This window comes from Lepisosteus platostomus, chromosome 17 (assembly GCF_059453375.1).
Source record: "Lepisosteus platostomus isolate fLepPlt1 chromosome 17, fLepPlt1.hap1, whole genome shotgun sequence".
In the NCBI taxonomy this organism is placed as follows: domain Eukaryota; kingdom Metazoa; phylum Chordata; class Actinopteri; order Semionotiformes; family Lepisosteidae; genus Lepisosteus; species Lepisosteus platostomus.
In genome coordinates, this window is record NC_142627.1 from 18,931,735 (window position 1) to 18,954,829 (window position 23,095).

The 23,095-nt window shown below is 38.2% G+C and overlaps 1 long non-coding RNA gene and 1 other non-coding gene across 4 annotated transcripts; one reads left to right on the forward strand and one right to left on the reverse strand.

Moving 5' to 3' along the window:
- Positions 1–1,850: 1,850 nt before the first annotated feature.
- LOC148646302 (uncharacterized) lies at positions 1,851–14,138 on the forward strand. Of its 3 annotated transcripts, none has more exons than XR_015927922.1 (4): positions 1,851–2,482; positions 9,182–9,301; positions 9,594–10,245; positions 13,685–14,138. It is a non-coding gene; the product is annotated as an uncharacterized LOC148646302 (long non-coding RNA). The 3 variants fall into 3 exon arrangements; XR_015927921.1 differs by lacking the exon at positions 13,685–14,138 and having other exon boundaries at positions 9,594–9,758; positions 10,186–13,659; XR_015927920.1 differs by lacking the exon at positions 13,685–14,138 and having other exon boundaries at positions 9,594–13,659.
- Positions 14,139–20,879: 6,741 nt separating this feature from the next.
- On the reverse strand, positions 20,880–20,973 carry trnai-uau (transfer RNA isoleucine (anticodon UAU)). Its single transcript has 2 exons — positions 20,936–20,973; positions 20,880–20,915 (listed from the first exon to the last, which is right to left on the reverse strand). It is a non-coding gene; the product is annotated as a tRNA-Ile (tRNA).
- Between the last annotated feature and the right edge of the window lie 2,122 nt (positions 20,974–23,095).

Sequence of the window (23,095 nt, forward strand, 5' to 3'; positions counted from 1 at the left end):
GTGTTCATTCCAAATGCTGAAGTGCCATGTATGGAACATGGAACAGTTCGAGATGATTTAGTCCACTGGAAATCTGGTGGAAAGAAAAGCTACATTTATTCCCTTCCTTGAGAGGCAGCAGCAAGAATAAGAATGCTTGTTATAATTAAAGACCTGAATAAGATAAAGTACAAATGGGGAGAGAGCATCAGAAAAATTCCAGCTCATTGACAATCCTCCTCCCAGCACCAAGAAGACAGAATGTTTCCACAGTGGAGAAAAACAGACCAACTCACTGGGATTTTGAGGAAAAGGAAAGGGGGGAGGTTGTTATCGCCATGGAAAAAAGAAGCCTCCTGGACTTGCTTCACCAGGCAGTCTCACTAGACTGTGTTCCTTGTTATAATACACACTGTACACAAAGGAAGTAGTTCTTGTAGCGTACCCACATCTGCCTATAAAAATCAATTGTACATTTCAATACAGAAATACAGAAAACACACAAAAATACATTCTTGCAGCATCACATATTTAGGTTTATTTTTAGATAATAGCTCATTTCTTTATAAGTTATTGAACTGTGGTCACTCTTAAAAGGGCTATTGTGTGTTATTACTGGCTATATATTTATAAAGAATCTCTGATGTCCTATTGTAACCTGAAAGTCTTCTGTTGCTCCGTTGCTCATCAGAGGATTGAAAATACCCCATGCAAAAACCATCTGTGGGAAAGGAGGAGCATGGTTGCAGCAGTAATCAGTGAGAGTATGGAAGACTCTGGTCAGGAAGCACCGCACAGTACTGGAGATCCCAGCACTGGTAACACCTTGAACCATGAATGGAGGTTAACTGATTGAGATCCAGTCACAATCAATAATCACAGTCAACTGGCCCAAAGAGAGCAATAGCAAAGAATGGCAATAACTAGATGAAGACACAGCAGAGTACTTGACACAGCTCTAGAAGGGACAGTAGAACAGAAAGTTGATACTCTTAGAGCAATAACACATAACTTGGCAAAGGAACGTCTTGGAACGGAAGTAACGAATGGTATCATTGGAGTGGAAGCCAATGAACAGAAGGGAGAGAGAGAGATACACCACTAAGAGGAAAGATCAAGACCCTGAACAGCCAATTCAAGAGATCCAAGGCACAGGAACAGCAGGGAATAGGACAATTAATGTCCAGCCTGAGGCAGCAGCTCTGTAGGGCTGAGAATGCACAAAAATGGGGAAGAGAAAGGGAGAGAAATAGAGGGCTGTTCATCAAGGGTCCATTCAGGTTTGCTAAAACCCTTCTAAAGAAAGCCAGGTCTTTGCGACTGGCATGTTCTAATGAAGAGATCTGGGAAACTGATTGGAGAAGACATTATCAGACAGAGAAAATATCAGCAACAAGGAACAGCAGGCAAGCTAGTGACTGAGTAAAATTGACGGGTCAGGACTCCCAGGTAGCTATTCACAATGTACAAGGTACCCATGACAATGGTGGAAGGAATGGAGAGGAAGACTAATAAGCACCTCCAAAAGTGGCTAGGAATCCCTCCAAGTTTCACATCAGTGGGAATTTATATAAGATCAGGCCAGCTACAATTCCCCCTATCTTCACATGTGGAAGAATTTGAGGTTGCAAAATGCAAGGGGAGATGTCCCACAAAAACTCTAGAGATGATCTGGTGAGAGGGACAGGAACCATCACCAGATCAGGAAGGAAGTGGGCAGGTACTGTCTCTGTGACAAAACACGTCCAGCTGGGGGGAACAGCCAGGAGACTCTCAAAGGAGAGTCATGGTAGAGGAAAAAGTGAGTAATCTGGGGGAGGAGGGCCAAAGGTCCAGATCAGTGGAGTTGGGATCACAGGGATCATGGACAAAGTGGAATCTTCCTGAAAGAATATTCACCTGGACAAAAGTGGAGGTGGAGTTTGGAGGCCTTCTGTATCTCTTTCCTGCTGAGGGCAGTCAAGGATACCCTCCCATCACCAACATGAGGGTGGACCTTGGAGGAAAGCTGCAGTTTCCTGAGGTTGTTCAAAGGCCAGACATGGTCCTCTGAGGCAAGAAAGATCATCCTCACTGGGGTGACAGTGCCATGGGAGGAAGGATGCGAAAAGGCCTTTAAGAGGAAAAGTGAAGATTTGGTACAAGACTGCAGAGGAAAAGGGGTGGCAGATGTAGTTGTTCCCAGTGGAGGTTGGGTGTAGAGGGATCTGCACACAATCAGTGCGAAGAGAGCTAAAAGCTGTGGCGCTCACTGGGAGGGGAGGGAGAGAAAGACAGCAGTCCAAAGCCTGGGAGAGGCAGTGGAGACAGCCTCATGCTGCCTCTGGAACAGGAGGAAGAAGTAAAGCTGGAGGCTGGGAGGAGATGGGCAGTGACTGGCTATCACTGCTGACCTGCCAGCAGGAGGGTGTTATGGATAAGGATATAGATAAAGGTGAAAAAGCCTGACGAAAGCTTGGTTCCACCTGATGACATCAATTACTGGCCAACAGTAATAATCCATGTAAGTACTGACTAAGGTGATCATCAGTAGATGTACTGTATATAAGAAGTGGGAATATCTCATTTGTTGTTTGGAGACTATGGAGAATGGGAAGCAGAATGCGTGTATGTTTTTGGGTCCAGTGCTTCTGATTGCTGATTGCTATCAGCATGCTGGCCCTCCTCCAAGCACAGCAGCATAGTTGCAGGTTAAGGGCTGTGGAACATAATCTGATATCCTATGTCCTATACTGTACATTTATTTTTTTCTGGGAGCATGGCGATACAGTAGGTTATACAGTAGAAATATTCCCACAAAAACCTGTCGAGTAGTCATTTACCCAGTGCCCTTTTCTGTGATGCATTCTTGCAAATAAGTCAAGGTTGTTCAATGACACATTGCTGCTTTGCACAGGATATTATAGCTGCTTTAACCAAATGTGTGCAAAACTGTGCAAACTGTGAAATTATTAAAGAGCCCTAGGCCTGATATACTGAACACTTTTCTCCAAGAAACATAGAAATGAACTACATTTTGAAATATAGCTTCTAACCTGCTCTGTGTAAGTTCAGTTATATTCCCTCCAGTTGTATTTTTCATATTATGAGTTAAATGGCATCAAATCAATCAGCTCTATAGATTTCCTTCTTTGTCTCATTAAACATCAGATTTTCTGCTCCTGTAACTAAAGAAAGACAAATAAAGACTGAAGTGGCTATGACGTGTAAATGGAATGCATTTTTCTTCACTTACAGTACATGAAACTATATCCTGTGCTTTTGTGAGAAAACTGCACAGAAAAGACATGTACATGATGCCGCAAGAGGAAAAACAGTGGAGATTATTAAAAATAAGATTTAGTGCCTTATTTAAGGCATAATTGATACTTTAGCTTGTGTGGTGATACTATATTTCAACCACAGAACACCTACAGCCTGTTATTAAACATTGTAGGCACAAAGTCATCAGCGTATAATGAAATAGCAGTTCCAAAGGCAGTGGAAATGGTTTATTCAGCTCCTTTTGCAGCCTGGATGATAACGTAAACAGTAGTTCTGCTTGTGATACCATTTCAACCTACAATCATCAGCTGCTTTACAGGGAAAACCTACAAGAGGGGGTACATGACAGAAGGCAATACCAACAAACTGAGCAAATCCATTGCATGTTACTTCATTTCCTCATGTTTAACTGCATAATTAGGGCAAACTGGATAAAAGACCTCGGTTCATAAAGGAGGGAGTGAGCTAATCATATGAAATGAGAGGCTGTTGCTTTTCTATCCTGCATGTTAACAGTCATAATAAAATACAAAAACATTTTTAAGGACCAGCACATGGGTTCAATTTGGATGTCTCCAGATGAAAATCAAGGACCATACTGAAATAATTTTTAAGGCTGATTTTGCATTAACAACCCCCCCCCCCCCCAAACACACACTTTATTAAGGTTACATATTAGGATGAGGCTTGTGGAGGATAAGCTGGCAACTAATGAGTTTCGACCCACTATTTCTGCAGATGTAGGCGGGTGGTACCCACACCTGTAACACAGTTTCCCTGAGAGTCGGAACCCTTCTCCAAGGAATTCGAGCTTCTCTGTTATTCTCAGACGCCACACTGAAAGGAGGTTTGTTTCCCCAGTAACATGTCCTCTGCTTCTTGCCAAAATTCTGCTCTGGATCTCTTTGAAAGACCGCCCGTGTCAGCAGGTCTGGGGACATTAGCATACCAGCCTTGATGTTCATGGAGAGCGATAGCAGAGCGAAGAAAGATCTGCCTGTCTCTTTCTTCAGGGTTCTCTTTCAGCTTTCTGTGAGACAAATCCTCTGACTGTGAGGCAGTTTTGTTTCTCTTGATGGTATCTTTGAGGAAATAATGATGTCTTCCCCAGGATACTAAGCAACCGTAAACACATGTTGAGGAAAGATATGAGAGTTCATATTAAACAGCTTGAAATGTTAAACTTTTACTATAGGGAGAAAGCATCTACAGTGTGGTGCACTAATGAATCAGTATATTAAGTGAGAAAATACAACATTTACACAGCTACAGTCATTCTTGTATAAGTCTAAGTGATCTAAAGATCATGGTAAAAACATTGTTGTCATACCATAGGTATAATAAGGATCTGTTCTAAAGTACCTGAAAATGTATTATTTTAGCATTTGACAGAACAATAGTAAACATAGTGAAAATGTATATTTTACTCTGGTTGGTTGTGTCACATATGGTTATATTTAGAAATCCTACTACTATTACTTTTAGATTTGGTTATTTTTTAGTTATGAGCATTATGCAATAGAATATAGCTTATTTTGTTTGGTTTGTGGAGTGCAAATTTGCCCTTTTTGTAAGATTGTAAACCCCTTCTTTCTTCTTTCGTCTCATGTGCTGCTGTCAATTGTGGCCAAGCTGCACAATTACAGACAGGAATTGAAAGACACACTACAGTACCTGGATTATCATCAATTTACAGACGAACTCTTGCGTTTGTTGTTCTTAAGTTCTTAAGTTCCCATTTACTCTAAAGCCCCTGTACCCGAGTACGAATCTTGAACTGCTTTAAGGTTCCTCTTTAATTATGGTGCAAGCGTAACAGCTAATTGAAATGTGTCTCTTAATGCCTTAACACAGTGAGACATAAGAGCATAATGTCTGACAATTTGACACACCTTATGCCAATAAAAACACTGCACAGCTTTCTTTCCATTTTTCAAGTGACTGTTTATTCTTTCATTGTTTCAGGTTTTTTTTTTTCTGCTCTTGACTTTTTGCCTGTTATGGGGAAGTCACTTCATACAAGTTTCTGTCCTCATAATAATCCTTTGTGCATGCTGACACAAGTCGAAAAAAGACTTCTCTGTTCCCATCCAAATTGCCTTGTGAAAAGGTCCTGTTCAACCCAATCGCTTTTGTAATCTAATACAAATAAAATAAGATGAATATGCTAAAATAGCAATCCTAAGGAATATTATCATGTTAAAACCAGCTATCAAGCAAATATTAAAATGGTATTTTGTCTTTGTGTCAAAATGTTGGCATGCATCTCCTGTTTCCAGGCTCTTCCATTGCAGTTGTCATAATTCATCTCTCTTAATCAACATTTTAACTTGAAGCATGTGCAAATATGGCCTGTGCTCTGGATCTTTGTGCCTTCCTGATATTAATAAAGCCTCAATCATAAATTGTAGCAAATTATTTGTGGACAACTGGAAATACTGAATCCATTTTGATGCTGGCAGAGGGATAAAGAAGGCCTTAGATTTGGGGAAATTAATGGGAACTTCCACAAAATCCTTTTATTTAGCCAAACAAATACAGTAACTTGCACTTAAATCAAAGAATGCGTTTCCAGCGTTGTGTGATCGTTAGTGAAATCTATTTGAATGGTGTGAGTTATTCAGTGGGATGTGGTGGGAGTCCGTTCTGGAAAGATGAAAAGGGATGTGACGAATTGTTGAAGAGAAAGAGGTTAGACTGCCTCCAGTCCCCTCTGAAGCTCCACCAAGCCACTGTGGTGGAGCTGATAAATCATCCCCAATATCTGCACTTCATTAAGATCACTTGACAGAAATAAAGGGATTTTTTTCTGAACATGACTCATAGCAGAGGGATTCAAAGGCTGTTTATGGCTTTATCCATAGGTAATAAAACTTTGCAGACTTTAATTCCTCAAAAGCTTTAAAGACACAGTTATTTCAATTCCAAAAAAATATTTTATTAATTTAATTACAGCATTCTCCCTAGGCCAATGTATGTATGAATCATTTTGTGAAAATAATAGTACAAAACTGGATTTCCTACCCAGCTTGTCTTTTTACATTATTATAATGATACAACTCCACATTAAAAGCATAAAAACTATATTTGTTTCCTCTTCAGCGTGTGATAATCCTGATTTGTGTTAAATTCGAGCCCCTTTCTTTCAATAAGAGGAAGCGTCGGTGTTATAAAGGCTGGGGTGCTTTAATTAGTCTGGACATTTCAGGACTAGGCCTGCTTTACAGAGAGTCTTTAAGGGCACCCACTACACAAAGAAATCTGCTCCATGAAAAGATCACGTAAAAGTAAAGCTGAATGAGCGTCTTGGGGAAAAAGAAAGAATAGTTACAGGAAAGAAAGAGAAAAAAAAACACAGATGGGAATCCGTGGCACAGAAAACTCTTTAATGGGGTTAACAGAATCAAAGGGATGTGTGCAGCGTGTAGTTAAACCTCGGACCCCCGAGAATTTCCCTGGCATGTTCCTTTAAAACAAAATGTTCGAATCTCCTAGCCGTTGGCCCTGCTGTGTGTTTTTTCTTATTAACTGTTCTGAACTATTTGTCTTTTTACTACATTTTTGGCTCCTTAATAATATACTAAGTGGGTTATCAGACACTAATCAGTTATTCAGTTCTTTATCTGTTGTGAGTCCAGATGGAATTTCACTACCTGACTCCCACTGTCTGTGATTAATACACCGAAAACTATACTGAAAAAAAGACATTCCCAATTTGTGATTAGACTGTGAAAGAAATTAGAAGAGGAGAAAGCAGTTAATCTTCTTTACAAAATTACCATCAGTAAACTGATTTTGAAGTGCACAATTTTGGTGAAGATTGCATGGGATCAGAATCACAAATGCTATATGCGGTTTAGTAAGATCAGGCTTGTGGAATGACTGTAGGCCTGTGGTTTAGGGGATTAGTAAGTGTCCAAAGCTCTTGGGTATTGGAGCATGGGTGACTTCTTTAGGGAGAGGCTGCAATGGCCTCAGGATGACCTGCAAGGATTTTCCCAATGCTTGGAGGCACCCTCCATGCCGCCAACCCCAAAATTGCTGGCCGTCCTCTTTCAGCTGACAGTGCACTACGATTCAGATGAACACTCAGCCAAGAACAAGAGGAGGGAAAAAAAAGTGGAAAGAGTGTGTCTGAGTCACTGTGGTTCAGGGTGGAGAACACTCCAGAGACAAAGGTTTAATTTTTTTCTCTTTCTTTAATCCCAATTTCCTCACTGCCTTCTTGCTGTTTTTCATCTTCACTTCAAAACCCCATTTCAACAATTTCAAAAACTCAATCATCACGGCATTATATACACTGAGGTTTCATCCAAAGTGCTCCTACCAGCACTTTTTTTTATCAGGAGACAGATATACTGTACAGACAAAGTCAAGGGGTCAGCTAAAAAGCAATATTACAGTGAAAAAATGGTGGGAGAGCTGCATGAGGGGCCCAGGTTCCATGTATAATCTTGGTTTATTTACAGGAATATTGTTTTTCCTCAAAAAAAGAATGCAGATCAAGGGCAGGAAGACCACGAGACTTGTGGTCTACAAGGCTAGAAGGTAGATGTGATAACCCTCACACCTGCATTGTCACAGTATTAATTCTACTGTATTTTTCTGGGAACAACATAAGCCATGTCCACAGATTGCCTTTTGTGTCAAAATATTTTTTATTGATGGTTTTACTTGGTACAGATGGTTACCACAACATATGCACACAGCTGCAATTTTATCAACACTTTTTTTCCAGGTTGTTATAGGGTAAGGAATTGTTGTTTTAAATGTATTGTTTTATACTCTCATTTGTTTTTTTCCTCTTGTTTTCCCTTTAGTCCTTTCTTCATTTGTAGAAATGCAGTCTGCACAGAGAAAGCATTCACCACTATGCTAACATTTGAAGTCTTACTGTGATTTTCCACAATTCCAGACAGTACCTCTGACCTTCATTTTGTTTAGTCACCATGACAAGTACAATTACTGTATATCACTACCTTTTTCAGGAAGTAAATCCATTTACTGCAGTTAGAGCTTGCCTTGAGGGGTATATGCCTTTGCACTGATTTTTTAAACAAAATAATTATTTCTGTTTTCATTCTAGCTGTAGCCAAGGGGTGTCTATGCCCTGCAGGCTAGACAGGTGTCATTGCTCAAATAAATATCCTCTGACAACGTGAATTAACCTGTGACACATATTTAAGTCATGCGATCTAAAAGGGTGTTGTTTTAAAACATTGGATGAGAGCAATCACAGGAAAGTTGCAGATAAGTCCCTTTATCTATGCATTAAATTTAATTGAAAGCACCCTATTAACAGATAACCTTTGCATTTTGCTTATAATATGTAACGAGGTACTCGTGTAAAGGCCCATCAATTTTTTCTTATGCAAGATAGGATCCCATATTACAATATTATTTTTACTCTCATTTTTATTTTTAGCTTTAAAATTGAAATTTGTCTTGGTAAGAACTATTAAAAAATATACATGCCTGGATTACAGGGCAATTCTTTCTGTAATCCTGTCAATAAAAAAACATTCTATTCCACATTGCAATGATGGCATCATCACTGAGAACCAGGAATAATGTTTAGTTCTAAATGATCTGCAGTAATTTTTTTCTTAATTTTTGTAAAATAATCCAAAAGTGTCCATGAATCTTTGCCTTGTTGAACACCAACTGGTAGCAGTATTCCGTTTGGTTCAAACGATGCTGCTTTTCACAGTTTCCTTTTTAGGGCACCAAGATAAATCCCTAAAACAATGGTCAGCACAACAGGAAGTCATTTCTTAGACTGATGTGACACTGCCAGTGGGATAGAAAAAAGGTGTACACCAGCAATTCATAGGAGCAAGGTGCAGACTGCTGAGATGTACAAGGAGCACAAGCTAACTCTTACACCCAAAGAAGGCTCCACAGCAGAAACGTTGTGTTTCCTTTCTTCTCTTTTCAGCATGGAATAAACCTTTACTTGTTCCTTTGTAACCTACGCATGCTGACACAGCTACCCACCCGAACTACAAGCTAACTCTTACTGGTATGGATCATAAACGGCCCTACATTGATGTCACAGGTATTCTGTCTTTGGAACTAATGAAAACTTTCCGTACACTGCTAGACAAGCTCCCCTCATCTCCAACATGATTCAGGAAAGGATATGTTGTTATTTTAGTAGAAATGTCTCAGGCCAATTCAGACAATGACATCTTGTCTGCTGTACCCAGAACGCAAGCTTTAAACTTGTTGGAAATAATTGCAACACAGCAACATGCCAGTGCCTGTCAAGGAGTTACATGACGGTTTGCTGTGTAGCTATTGTTGTTCATTCGCTTGAGGAAGAGATGTGTTTATTTTATTAATTGCAGAAGATGCCGTGGGAACAGCAATCAGAGCCAGGCCAGTGGTTGCACAGGTTCACCTGGCTTCGTGCAGAGCTGTCTTGTGGACATCATGGCACAGTGCTCCTCTCCTGAGCTCCGGAGACGCCCCTGTCTAATGGCAATTGTGCTGTTAGAACAGGGTCACGCAGGGTAACACAAATGGCTTATACAGTATATGACAGAACTATAGAAGAAAACAATATTTCAGTTTTCTAATAATTGACCCATGATCTGAGACAGATTTCTATCTAACAAGGAAAGCCTTTCAGAGTTATGATGTTTCGAGAGCAAGTTGAAGGATACATTAATCACAGGATAATATTAATTAGGTCTAACCATTTCACAATACTAGTTAACCAAACAGCCTAAAGTACAGTCTAATCCTACATTGTGTTTATCTATCTCCCTAACTCTGTTTATGTGTTTGATTACATACAAAAACACTAAAGCAGGAGACAATTCACTTTACTTTGTTTAGTTCTTGTATATGCTCCAATCAATAAAAGCCACTTCCACAGTCAGAATAGGTTTCCTTTTTACTTTTCATTTTGGACCTTCTTTACTTGTTTCTTTGCAGCTCTGACAGTGGGACAGTTCTCCGACGTGAAGTGTTCTCATGGGAGAAAACTAAGCACAGGTACAACATTGTGAGAATTGGAAGATTAAAGAACCATACAGTCTGATGTGCCTCGAATCCCAGAATACCTACACAGCACTAGAATTTGTCGTTATTATTTGGATTCTCTTGCTGTAAAGGGAAGTGAAGTGAATTTTTGGAAAGAGGAACCAAACATTAAAGAATAAAGCTGTTCAGAGCTCGTGTATCACCTGGATGTTATAATAACATACAATTAGTATTGTTTTTAATATTATTATACATAATGTCTAGATGCTGGAATTTTTCATAATGTATTTTCAGGGTTTTAGCTATGCCCTCAAGATTTTTTATGCAAATGAAAAGTAATATATAAGTCAAACAACCGTTTTGAAAACTGTTAAAAATAGGGGGGGAAATTGTTTACAATGCATCTTGCAGGTTATAGGTGGAATTACTTAATTCAATGTGGGAACTTTTTTTTTTTTTCAGTGAAATTCAGTGCTAATTCAATTTGGCCTCAAGAGTACTAGCGAGTGAATTCAAATTAAGTTCAAATCCTTGTCAAGTGATGTTGTAACATCAGCTGCGTTCTTCACTGGTAACACTCAATTAAATGAATTTTATTCATTTAATTTACATTGATGCTGGACTGGAGTTGGAAGGAGACTGGAAGTGAGTCAGGAATTACAACCCATTATGTTTGTTTTATAGTACTTTATCTGTCTAATCAGGGGACTGGGCTCCAGGATTACAATCTTTCTTGGTAATTCTTGTAATTAATCAATAAACAGAATATAGCACAAATCATTTGTCCATACACTCAGTGTGGATTGTTAAACACTTTTCCCAAAAACCAAATAAAAAGGAGGAAAATGGGGGAATGAATCATAATTTATAGCAGAAAAGCCAGGATTTACAAAAAAGGAAAAAATAATGATCTTCAGAAGAGTTCTGGATTTGACTTGTCTTGCAATGATCACTGGAACTTATATTTATTATTAGTTTATTATTGTATATTATTGCTGAGTTTCAAGATCATCATGGTGAGGACAGTGAAAAAAACATATAGTTCTGCAAAGAAGGTGGCACTCATTGCCATTGTTGTAAAGAAGGTATAATTTAGAGTGATGGAAAGGTTTCAATTTTAAAAGAAAGCTCCAGAGAATTGTTCTAAATTAGAAAGCTTTCGTGTAATCCATTCCATTGTAATAGGATGCTTGTATGGTTTTAGAGTTCATAGACTAGCACCTATGAGAAGAAACCCCTTTCTTAATTGCCTCTTTCATTTAATAATAATACAACCCTCGGAAGAAAACAGCAGAGTTCTCACTAATTAAGCAGTAATGTGAAAGCATTTGGACATAGAGTATTTGCAGGTTGTGATCTGGGGTTTACCACTTCAGAGAACACAAGGACATGCCTGTGATGTCATTCAAGAGTTCTTTCATTTCACCATGAGTCTCTCCTCCTTTTGTCAGTGTTACAAGATGGCCCTCCTTAAAAATGTCTGTACAGAAGAGAAACAGTACAGTTTAGTGGATAAAAGTACCTAAAAGTACCTCACGAAGGTACTTTTCACCATGAGAGGATCTTTTTTTTTCTGATCTGAAGACCATTATTGAATTCCCATTCGTTTTAAATATACAATAAAAATGAGATCTGTAAGTATTATATATAATGCTACATAACTTAGTTGTGTCACAATAGTTTAGGGCTTTGGACTTGTAACCGGATGATTGTCGGTTAAAATCTTAGGTAAGGCAGTCCTATTGTACCCTTGAGCAAGGTGCATCACTCTGTTAGCTCCTGTAAAATACCTAGCTATATCAATAGGCACAAACGTAGGTTGCTTTGGATAAAGGTGTCAGCCAAATAAGAGTTCACTAGGGACAACATCCAAGGGCTGAATGGTTGTGAATGGTTGGAATACTTGGTGAGAAAAGTTAGGCTGAACCTGCTTGGTCAATGGGTAGCCTCCTGGCCATCGGATGAGAAGGCTCGATCACCCTTCAAACAGAGAGAACGAAGGGGCAGCTGGCAGGTGAAAATGAGGTGGAAGAGAGATGCTATAGACAAATGTGAAGGGAGGTGCTATCAGAGCAGATCTACTGGTAGAATGTTGGTTTTACGGAATGCTGGGCCCACAGGGGACATGGACACCACATTGAAAGCTCTTGTTCTACAGCCATTTTGACGATGGGGTTTCAATCTGCAAATACTGTACTTGCCTCTCATTAAGATCCAGTTCTTCTACGTAAATAATCAGATAACATGAAAAACATGTTCCACGTATGGTAGTTCTCCCTGTTTTGATTATTCAAATAACACTGAATTGAATTATGGGAATACTGTACACCCAGTAAAACATCCAGAAGATTTTCAGCCTCGCTATACTCTGACAAATAAATGGTTAAGCATTTTTATTTTCCAGAAATAATCTATTCATATTTAACACATCTGCAATTTTAGATATCTTTGGTTTGTGGTTAGTAACTAAAACTGTTTTGCTTACATGTTTGTCTATTTAGTGCTGCAACTAGTGGCTTTCTGAAACTGATATATTTTGTGATGAAAGTCACTTTAATTACTGTGAAGCAAAGCTCAAGGCAGATTCATGATCGCTATTGTGGCAGTCATGAAAAGCATAAAAATGACATAAATGCTTTGATGGTAAATGACAGGAACCTAGTCTAAGAGTTTATATGTGTAAGACCTTTTTTCTCCCTAATTTTCTGTCCCCTGACCAAACTGTTCAGTTTGTTTTACTTTATATCTCTGTGTGTTATTTTTTTCTGATTTAAATAACTATTATCCATATTCTTGCATTAATCATTTAAAGAGTAGTTAATCATATGAAACCAAACAAGAGGTATCTGTGATAGATTGCTTTGAGAATACAGCTATTGTAATATTCCATTGTAATATTCATCTGATATTCTGTTAACTAATAATATTTTCTTGTTGTCATTATTTACACATTATGTACAATATTAAAACTGATTTTTGATGCACAGTCACTTGTATACTTTTTCCCAATTCTGTTGCCTTCATGATAACATAACAACATAAGATAAATGTTCTAAATATTTTAAATTTAATTCAAGGTTTTATTGCATTGAATTGGCATAGTCAGAGTACACACTAAGTTTCAACACCATTGCTTATGTGCAATATTCCATTACTCAATACAAAAGATAAAGGATTCATTTATATTAGAGCTGTATTGGATGTATTTTTTGTATTGGATATAAAAAAATCACATCCTTACTAAAGATGGCAAATAAATCAGAGACAAAAACTGCAGTTGCTTTAAATAATCTGAAATTTACTTTCACCTTTCCTCCATTCCTCACCCCACACTTTGCCTTACATTTCCTCTCTCTCTCCTCCAAACACCTGGAGAGACTCTACAGCTTAAAAACTTTTTTTTTCTTACTTTTCAATGTGGAATAAATCACTGCTTGATTTTGTTTTTCAGCTCACACACTGATGCAGTGCCTTGCTCAATCTGATATTTCTGCCGTGTCATTTAATACTGTATATGTATCAGTTTGATTTTATTTTCCCTGCCAGTTAAAATATGGTCGGACACTGTGAAATGGAAATATCCTTGAAAAGCTTGAAAAGTCAGAACATGTTAAAGCTGCACAGAGCTACAGGGACTGCAGAGCCTGAGGCAGTCATGATTCGATGAAGAGCATGCAGGTGATCTAAACCCACAAGGATTGCACAAGTCACAAGGGGACTGACAATGTAATCAGATGAACCAGAAGCACTTCAGGACAGTGAGTCAGTGACAACACTGCTGACTCTGTCAGCATGACAGACCTTACAGCTTTAAAATCAGTGCTTTAGTTTTTACACCTGAAATTATGGGATCTGTCAAGACAGTGTGTTAATGGATTCTGTGATATAAAAAAATCACCCCTTCAGAGTTTTTTATGATCCTTTTTATGACGTAATTAAAAAAACTGATAATACAATTTGAGTTATGGGTGGTTTAAGCAAAAGATTTCCAAAAACGCACGATGTTACTTATACAGTACATTTGCTTTTGAGTCAATACACACTTCATTCTAACTTTTGGCTTTAAACTCACAATACAGCCCGTGACACCATATAAAGGTCCAATAGATAATACTTTTAAAATTAATTAGAAGCTTTGGACAGGCAATAATTCATGAATTATGACAATGTAATCAGCAGGAAAGGCCATCAGCTCCTGAAGGCCTTTATGCCTGGAAGAGACTACAAATAAGGCTGTCCACCCCTCACAGCTGTCTCTCTCCAGTCTGGACATTTTACTTTGCTATAAAGCAAACACTGCAAACCAATTAATGCTTTTCTCAGAAATTTAGCAATCATGACCCTGAAACAGAACTGACCGTTGTCTATGCAAGACTTACTGTCTCAAAAGCCAACAAGAAACAAACAAAATATACAAAGGGAATAACACTTTTTTTATTTAGAATTTGTATTACTGTAAAACATATAAATATTTTTTAACTTTGCCTTTCTTATACCTAAGGTATTAAGACCTATTATCATAATCATCATCACTACAATAATAATAATAATAATAATAATAATAATAATAATAATAATAATAATAATAATAATCGTATGGTTATACTGAACTTAAATGTTCCTGGTCCAAAGTTTGTTTGGTTTGTTTCACAACACATTCAAAATGAAATGTTTTCAGACTACAGTGAAGAATACCAATCCTCATTGAGAAATCATTCATTTTAAAAAGTCATGCTTATCCCTGGATGTCTGCTTTTCGAAACAATGCTCTGAAGGCTTCTCTTTACTTGTTAAAAATGTAAATCGTCATACTTTTATTTCTTTTATTTCTTACTTGAGAACATTCGTGATCATTCCATGAATATTACAGAGACATTTGGTTGAATGAGTCTAATTTCACTTTAAGTAGGAAACTATGCATCATGTCCTGATAGGCTGATAAAAATGGCAAGCAATTTATTGGATTTGAAATAGTGCCAGGTATTGTACTATTCAAAAAATTAAAGTAATTGCTGTCTTACTTTGCATCAATAAAATAGTAAAGAAAAATAGCTCATAGGTGGCAGTAATTATAAGTTATCTAAGTGCGTGTTACAGCATTTTTAATCAGTGTTAATAACATTTAATTACTGTGGTGTTGCAAGTTTCTAAATTGTTCGCTTAGTCTGCCCCTGGGAGGAGAGAAGATTAAAAGGCAGGCACGATTCCAGCGGGCAAAGTCAAACTAGGGCAAGAAGAAAGGCATGGAACAATAGCAAGGATCAGCAAATAGAACTGTTTTCAATGTCTAGGCCTTTCAAAAACACACTCAGCTGCAATAATGGCAGGCTTAAAGGCTGCATTTTTGCCAATAATTTTGCTTTAAAAGCTCCCAATTCCATTAAACACACATTCCACTTTCTTATCTGCAAACTTTGCCAGTAATTAAATTTTTCTGAATTGAAAAGTTACAGCTGTGCAAACTCAGAGGTCAGAGAAGATTGTTGCCAGGCAACCATTTACCACAGGTCTAAGGGGTCCTCTAGGCCTCAAGACTTTTTTGTTCTCTGTTTACGCAAGGGAGCCACACTGATTGATAAGCAGCAGGTTCAAATTATTATTTAGTGTTCATCACGTGGAATAAATACTGAATTATTATATCAATAGAAATATATTGTGTATTGGTACACGTACTAGTTAATGCCTTGGTGAAAAATATAAAGAAACAAGAAAAAAACTTTTTGGGTAAAAGAATTATCAAAAGTAGTTTGCATTTTTGCCTTTTAGCCTTTTTCAGTTATTTCATTATATGCAAATAACCAATGAATGTCATTGAAGTCTAATGTAATTTTACAGGTGAAAATAAAAACAGCTATAAACCGCTTGTCATTCAGTTAATACCATTAAAAATAAAGCCTATTTACATTTAGATACGTGTATACATATGCAAATATATTGAAATTTTAAACTGAAGATCAAATTCTGTTCCGTTTGAGTGAGGTTTGTGTTCCTTTGCTTGCAACGGAAAGGGCTAGCCTGCCTACAGAAAAGGTAGGCAACAGTGCCACCAAGTGGTCATATTACAGAAGGCCCGTCCTATAAATTCTGCACAGGGGTCAGATATAAAACATGAGCTTCTTCATTAAATCCAGGAAGACTTCCATTTTGATCCCGTTTACATAATCTAATTAAGATTTAAAGACCAGTAAAGCATATCATGGCAGGCTTTGTTAGCTCATAAACGTTTCCTTTGCCCAGACACTAGTACAGTATATTCTGCTCTCAAATCTTTTAACATTTTGCAGTCAGCTACATAGAGTTGTCAAAATTAATAAAGTGGCTCCTTAAAAAATGTCACAGTTACAATTTACTTTCATATTAATATGTCACTTCTAGCTTTGAGGCCCAAAGAGTATTTCTGTTGTAAACTTAAGAACTGTATATGTATCGATGAAGGAAACAAAAGGAGATATATCAGTGGATGTTTATTTTGTTTCAAACATCGTACCTTGACAGCGAAACCATGAATTCCCCTCAGCCTTTGCTGACTTTCCACTCCTCCACTCCCCACACTGGAATCGCATGAGGCCTGTGCTGTGGGCAGATGTCACGGATGTCGGAAGGGTCAAAACCGTGGAGAGGCAGGAGAGCTGAAAAAGACCCATGTGCGTAGCGGCAGAACGGGGGATTAGCCCGGGCTCAGCGGTTCAGGAGTCGTATAGAAACCAGTGCCCTCAGGCAGGGGACATGGGGCGACCTGGGTGCCAGGCGGGTCTCAGGACACCCGAACGTCAGTGCTGAGCGAAGGTGAATGAGTGACCCGGAAATATATAGCCCCAGAGAGAGAGAGACACCGGAAGGACAGCACAGCACAGGAAACTAGGGACAGGACAGAGTTACACAGAGTCCTTGGATGTGCAGAGTTCAGCCAGATAAGAGGCCCTTTATCTGCGGCCTGCCTTAGGCTGACATTTCTTGCAAGAAGGCACCAATTCACTGGCTTGCCATCTGAGAGACTGACTGGCCCAAGACTGGGCTGGCCTCTCTTCAGTAATGCGGCTGGAAAATTACATGTAGCACGAAACCAGCCTGCCAACAAACACGGTCAAGCAAGCATGGTCTGTCCATGTTTTTCCTTGACGAATTTCGGAAAACAGCCCCTTTTTTGAAGCAGGATATAATGGACACTGAAACTAAAGCAGAGATTCAGAACATCTTTAAACAAGGTTGGGGATTGCCAAGATTTTGGAAGGTTTTGGAATCCAGTACCCAGGAATCTCTCAAAACTGCACATAGCTGAGGTACTACTGTATGATAGAACCTCTTGCATTTGGGTTGTAAGTGAGCTTTTATAGATTTTACAGTAATCTATATTTGAAATCGAAGCTTAAAACAAATGGCTGATTCTGTCTGACTGAGAAAAACTTTTTGTAAAACTTTTTATGGTGGGTCAGTGAAAGAATTAACTTCTTCATATGCATTAAGCATGGACGTTATGTATATTTAATGTGGATTTAGGGTCTAAATACAGAATAACATAACATCACTTTATTAGCCCTATAAAATTTCTTGCTTTAGGAATTTGTCTTTTTCCCATACCCCAGATTGCTCTCCATGAGACACACAGACAGGGAGAGAAGCTGGGGGTCGGAGCGCAGGGTCAGCCATTGTACAGCGCCCCTGGAGCAGTTGGGGTCCAATGGAGTAGGACTCCTCTGCCGGCTGCATGATTTGAACTAATAAAAAAGTATTTTTAGATCCCATATCTAGGAACTGAAGGCAAGATGGAACTGTGCTGTCTGTGCCACTGGCTCACAAAAAAGGCCAAGGCCCCTTAGCTTTCTCCTTCGTAGAATTGCCATGGCAACCATAAACAAGGCCATCCTCATGGCCAGTATGGAGGCAGTTGGGCTGCAAAAAGTCTGTTCAACAGCTTCATCTTAGTTTATTTAAGGACAAATGGCAAACAATTCATATAGAAAACAGCTTGATTTTACAGTAATCCGTAGATGAAGTCCCTTTCAGTGTTGTGTTTTGTGCCATGAAAGACGTCATCTGCAGTGATCCTTTCTATCACAGCTCTTGCTTAAGTCATGTCTTGAACATACTATATTTCTGGAAGGATGACATTTTATAAACAGTCCTGAAATGCTGGGACTGTGTTATTGGCACTTACAGGAGGCTGCTTCTTTTTTAAGTACGAAGAAAAAAATATTAGTAAAACACCTGTGTGGAACTGATGAAATGAGCTCTAAAGTTGTTTGGCTATAACTTAATGGCCACTTGCTAGCACACAAGGCTAAGGGACTTTTCCCTGCAGGTCTTCACAACAAAAGTCCTAAAGGACAGACACAGAAATCTCAGCCTGGGCCTAATGACTTCATAATCAATAACAAAAGTGACTGCACATTCAAGCTCTAACAGCAGTATCACCTGTGTACCAACCAGAGGGTGTAGATTTAAGGGATTCATATTTCCCAGCTGGCACACACAATTGCCAGTCAGTTGATCATTCATTAGAATGCCACAAGTTACAGCAGGTCAGGCAAAAACACCTTCTATTGCACATAATTCTTTGCCATTGGCTTCAAATTCTTTCATTTGAATATCAGACCAACATTTATTAGAATTCCAAACCTTCCTCTTATACAATGTGTTAGAACATGAGCAGGATAAGGTACAAAGCAGCAGCACTGAAGAATGAGATTGTTCATTTGTGTAAAGACCCCTACAGAAGGTATTTAGTAAGGAATATGGAACTGAATTCACCAGTAATTCATTAACACTGCACTACAGGGGGAAGAAAGTAATGTAGTTATTGTGGTCCTTAAAGTAATGGCAAGAGACCTGGAGTTTACAGTAAGATACTGACTTCTAAAATGTCTATATAAAGTACATGTTTGAAAATAAAACATGGAGTCTTTATCTTTGCTTCCCAGTCTAAATAAGCTGGGAAAAATGTTTTCGCTCTTTGTCTGTGGCACACCACCATGTCCAACCAAGTCAGTCAAGGACCCACAATCCTTGAGGCTGCACTCTGAGAGCACAGACAGGCCGGCCTTGCTTCAGAAATAGTCCTGTCCCTGTCCTTGCCAGCCCAGGGAGGGATATAAATAGCTTCCCTTACGCTCGTAACTGCTCCTACCATCAAATAACTGCACCCTTCAAGGTTAAAAGAAGGATTACACCTCTTTTATTCCTAAACATTATCCAGATATGATGTGCACATGCATCTATTTGCATCCACAACAAGAAACCCAAATGAAAACAAAGCTGGCTCTAATGGCCAAGCGATACGAAACGTTAACAAGAAGAATAACTCTGAGACATTGTCCAAGTCTCTGGTTCCCTCAAAAGAACTGAGGAAGTTCTGAACATAAAACCCTCTCATTTAGATTTTGTTATGTACATAAGGTTTAAATGTAAAAAAAACAAACACTTAATGATCATTTTAATTTAACCTTGTATTCAGTGCAAGAGTCTTTAATTTTTCTGTCTTTTATTTTGTACACTACAGTATAGGCTCCACAAAAATAAAGAATCAGACATCAAACTCCTGAATGTAAAACATAGGCGCTTGGCACTGCCAACAACTAATTAAATCAACTAATCGCGCAGAAGAGAGGTTGTTCTTGCATAATCGTGCAATGTGGTCAACTGGAAGATTGTGCACTTTCTAAACCAAGTACAATTTCAAAGAGCTTTACAATTCCCTACTAGGCTTTTGTGTAATATTTTTATTGTGCCATATTTTCTCTTGGAGTGTGCTGACAGCTCCCCCTGCTGGATACAAAGAAACATCAAGAACGGACCGACATTCTCAAGACGTGCACTGAACACAAGAGAGTTTACACCCGGACTTTTCGCATATTGGTGTTTTGAATTTAAGTTTAAGAAATTATTAAATGGGAATACAATTAACTAGATATGGTTCAATTACAGATCTTGTATTAACTGTGGTATTGTTGAGAAATCAGAAAGCAATCAAACGGCCCTCACAATACCCTTAATGGACTGGAGTATTGAGAGCAGTTGTAACTAGAGGGTTCAGCCCCAAAGTGTTGTCTGTATAATGTAACAAATTTCATTCGTGGTAGAGGAAGCTAGATGTTGTATTTCAAGTAAATATTTTGAGTTGAGTTGAATTTCATTGTTGTATAGCGGACTTCACAATAAGTGGGAAAATGATGGGGTTCTACAAAATAAGGAACGAATAAATGTTTATTTCATGCAGTAAAGAGAAGAAAAGAAACAACGTATCGGATGTGGATCTTTCTTCGGGTATGCTGACATAGCTACCTACTTGAACTACTTATACAAAATAAAAAAGTTCTTAAACCTTGTCGTGTAGTAAATGCGATTTTTTTTACAATGTCTTACTGTTATGTTGCTATTTACATTATGAAATAAAGGCATGAATTTCTCCTATTTAGTATCATTCCCTAATTTGCCTTTTTTAAATTGTCGTTTATTTCTCAGCATTATCCCTCTGGAATGTTTGGATTATTTAGGGGACTTTAAAATAGTATCAGTGATTAATACTCGGTTTATCGGCGAAACAAAAAAACACGATTGCATACAATTCACCACTTTTTAAAAATACACGCAGACAAATCTAAGAGATTCTAACTACTAATCTCTTTTAAGAGTGTATAGAAAAAAAGACCTGCTCCAGGTGAGGCTCGAACTCACAACCTCGGCATTGCTCTGCTTTGTACTGCTGTATAAGTACCGCGCGCTAACCGATTGCGCCACTGGAGCTCCAATAGTATCGTGCAGCACAAGACAACATAGCCTGTACTCCAGCGACAGATCGCTATGTGTTTTGTACCTTTCTTTAAGCATCACTGTTTCATATTTTGGATCTCTGTGAAATACGGTAGAGCTCTAAAAGCCCACCAGGCAACTGTTTTCTAAACAAGCCCCTTTACGGCCGTAAACAACCACTTAAAACATTCAACTTCGTTATGACTGTATATTTTAACTCACAAAATAACTTTTAAAATGTCATTTCCGCGACCAAAATGTTGTCTATTAAATATTTGAAAAATGCATAAAATTGCAATTCGTATTGCTTTCGTCGTTATCTAACCTTTGCACATGAAAAATATAATTTCATAATCCTCATCCCATGATCTGTTATAACCTAAAGTACGGTATTGCGAGAATACATAGCACAGATAGCAATCATGTACCACAGATAACTGCACAAGCGCATTATACGTATTTAAAATGCCCAATACGAATTTTCTTAAAGATGAAAAAAGGCTGCAAAACTCTGGGCCGCCTCAAACTGAGCTCCAAGCACCGTTTTCCCTCGAGAGCTGAAATGCTGTCACGTTAACTCTACATGATTTCCCTTGAAAGAGATTAAAATATATATTTCCCTGTTCCGTACATTTACAAACACAAGAAAAACCCTAAATTACTGATCTCTTATTTAAGGTTAGAAGCTTCAAAACTGCAGTTACAGCGCCTCGCCAGCAGACGCCGCAGACACGCGGATCCTTTAAAAACGACAGCTATCGTCGTGTTTTAAAATTACAGTACTGTAGTAGTAAAGATCATTGGTTTGATCGGGTGCAGATCAAATAAATGTTATTTTCCGTCCTTATTAAAATTATAATTGCATGGATATTACGTAGAGGAATTTATCCAGCCACATTTCCAGAATGTGTTTGAGTCTTTAAGCTACTTGAATGCAGTCTTATTTAAATATAATAAATGTAATCTGTTCTAAATATGATAGAAGGGATTTGTGTAACGTTGGTGTATTCTTGTATCTTCATTTAAGTGATTCAATTACATATTAAAATACATATAACGTTTAGTCCATTTTAAATTCTGCTGTTTGGAATACTGTGGTAATGTTGTTTCATAGATGCCAATACAGTATGTCTACTGTGTGTCATGTGTCTGTTTATGTGTGCTACGTTTTTAGTCCATTCCTTGTTTGTGAGATGTCACGAACCCTCTTCAGGACAGAAAACCCTCGCCTCTGTTTCAGCACACGTAGTTTACACAGCCAACAAATAATTGAATCAATCTGACCACCAGTAGGGGGTTCTGCTATAATCAATTATTTTGGTTTCATTTGATGTCTACCGTTTAACTTGGAAAAAATATATGTTTAGTAACTTATTTAAGATTATTGTTAAAAGAAAAATAACACTAAGTGAAGCTTAAAAGGAAGGAGTATACAGTATGCCGACCTCATTTTAAGGTTCCAGAGCTCTCAAAGGCAAGCTGTGACAGTCTGCCCTACTTTCACCATCTTATCGGCCCAGGCCTTGTCAATAATACCTTCAAGGTCACTGTGTTTTCAAATTTCACAACCTTGGCTTCCAATTACTAATTGTTACATGTTGTATTTATTCAGTATGCAGGCGCACTGACAATTTAAGTAAAGCGAGCATGCGAGTAAGTCAAAGCCTAGACTTCACTATTCAGTATTATGTTAAGCACATTCGCAGACCGCATACTTGGTGAAATGTAAGACATTCGTGTGGTTTTTTAAATGAAAAATACTTTATTGAGGAACCCCCTGTGAATTTTCCTCTCGTCTTTCTGGCTACACACTGTCTTCCCTATTCCGTTTAGTCCTAACGAAGTAACTAAAAGAAAGGGGAACTGGGGTGAGTCACACAAACTGGCCTTTACTCTCTAGTTGTTGATTATAGAAGTGTGCGTCAAGATTGCTCAATGGACAAGGTCGTATGACTAAGTGGCTCAAGAGGGTCAGAAAACGTTTTAACCACACAGTATTCACTGACTTTAACTGTCTTAACTACAAATGCTTCTAAATACAGTTTTAAAACTTCCATATACAAGTATATTATTGAGCACGGTAAAATTTCAGATTGCACTGCATTATTCTTAGAAA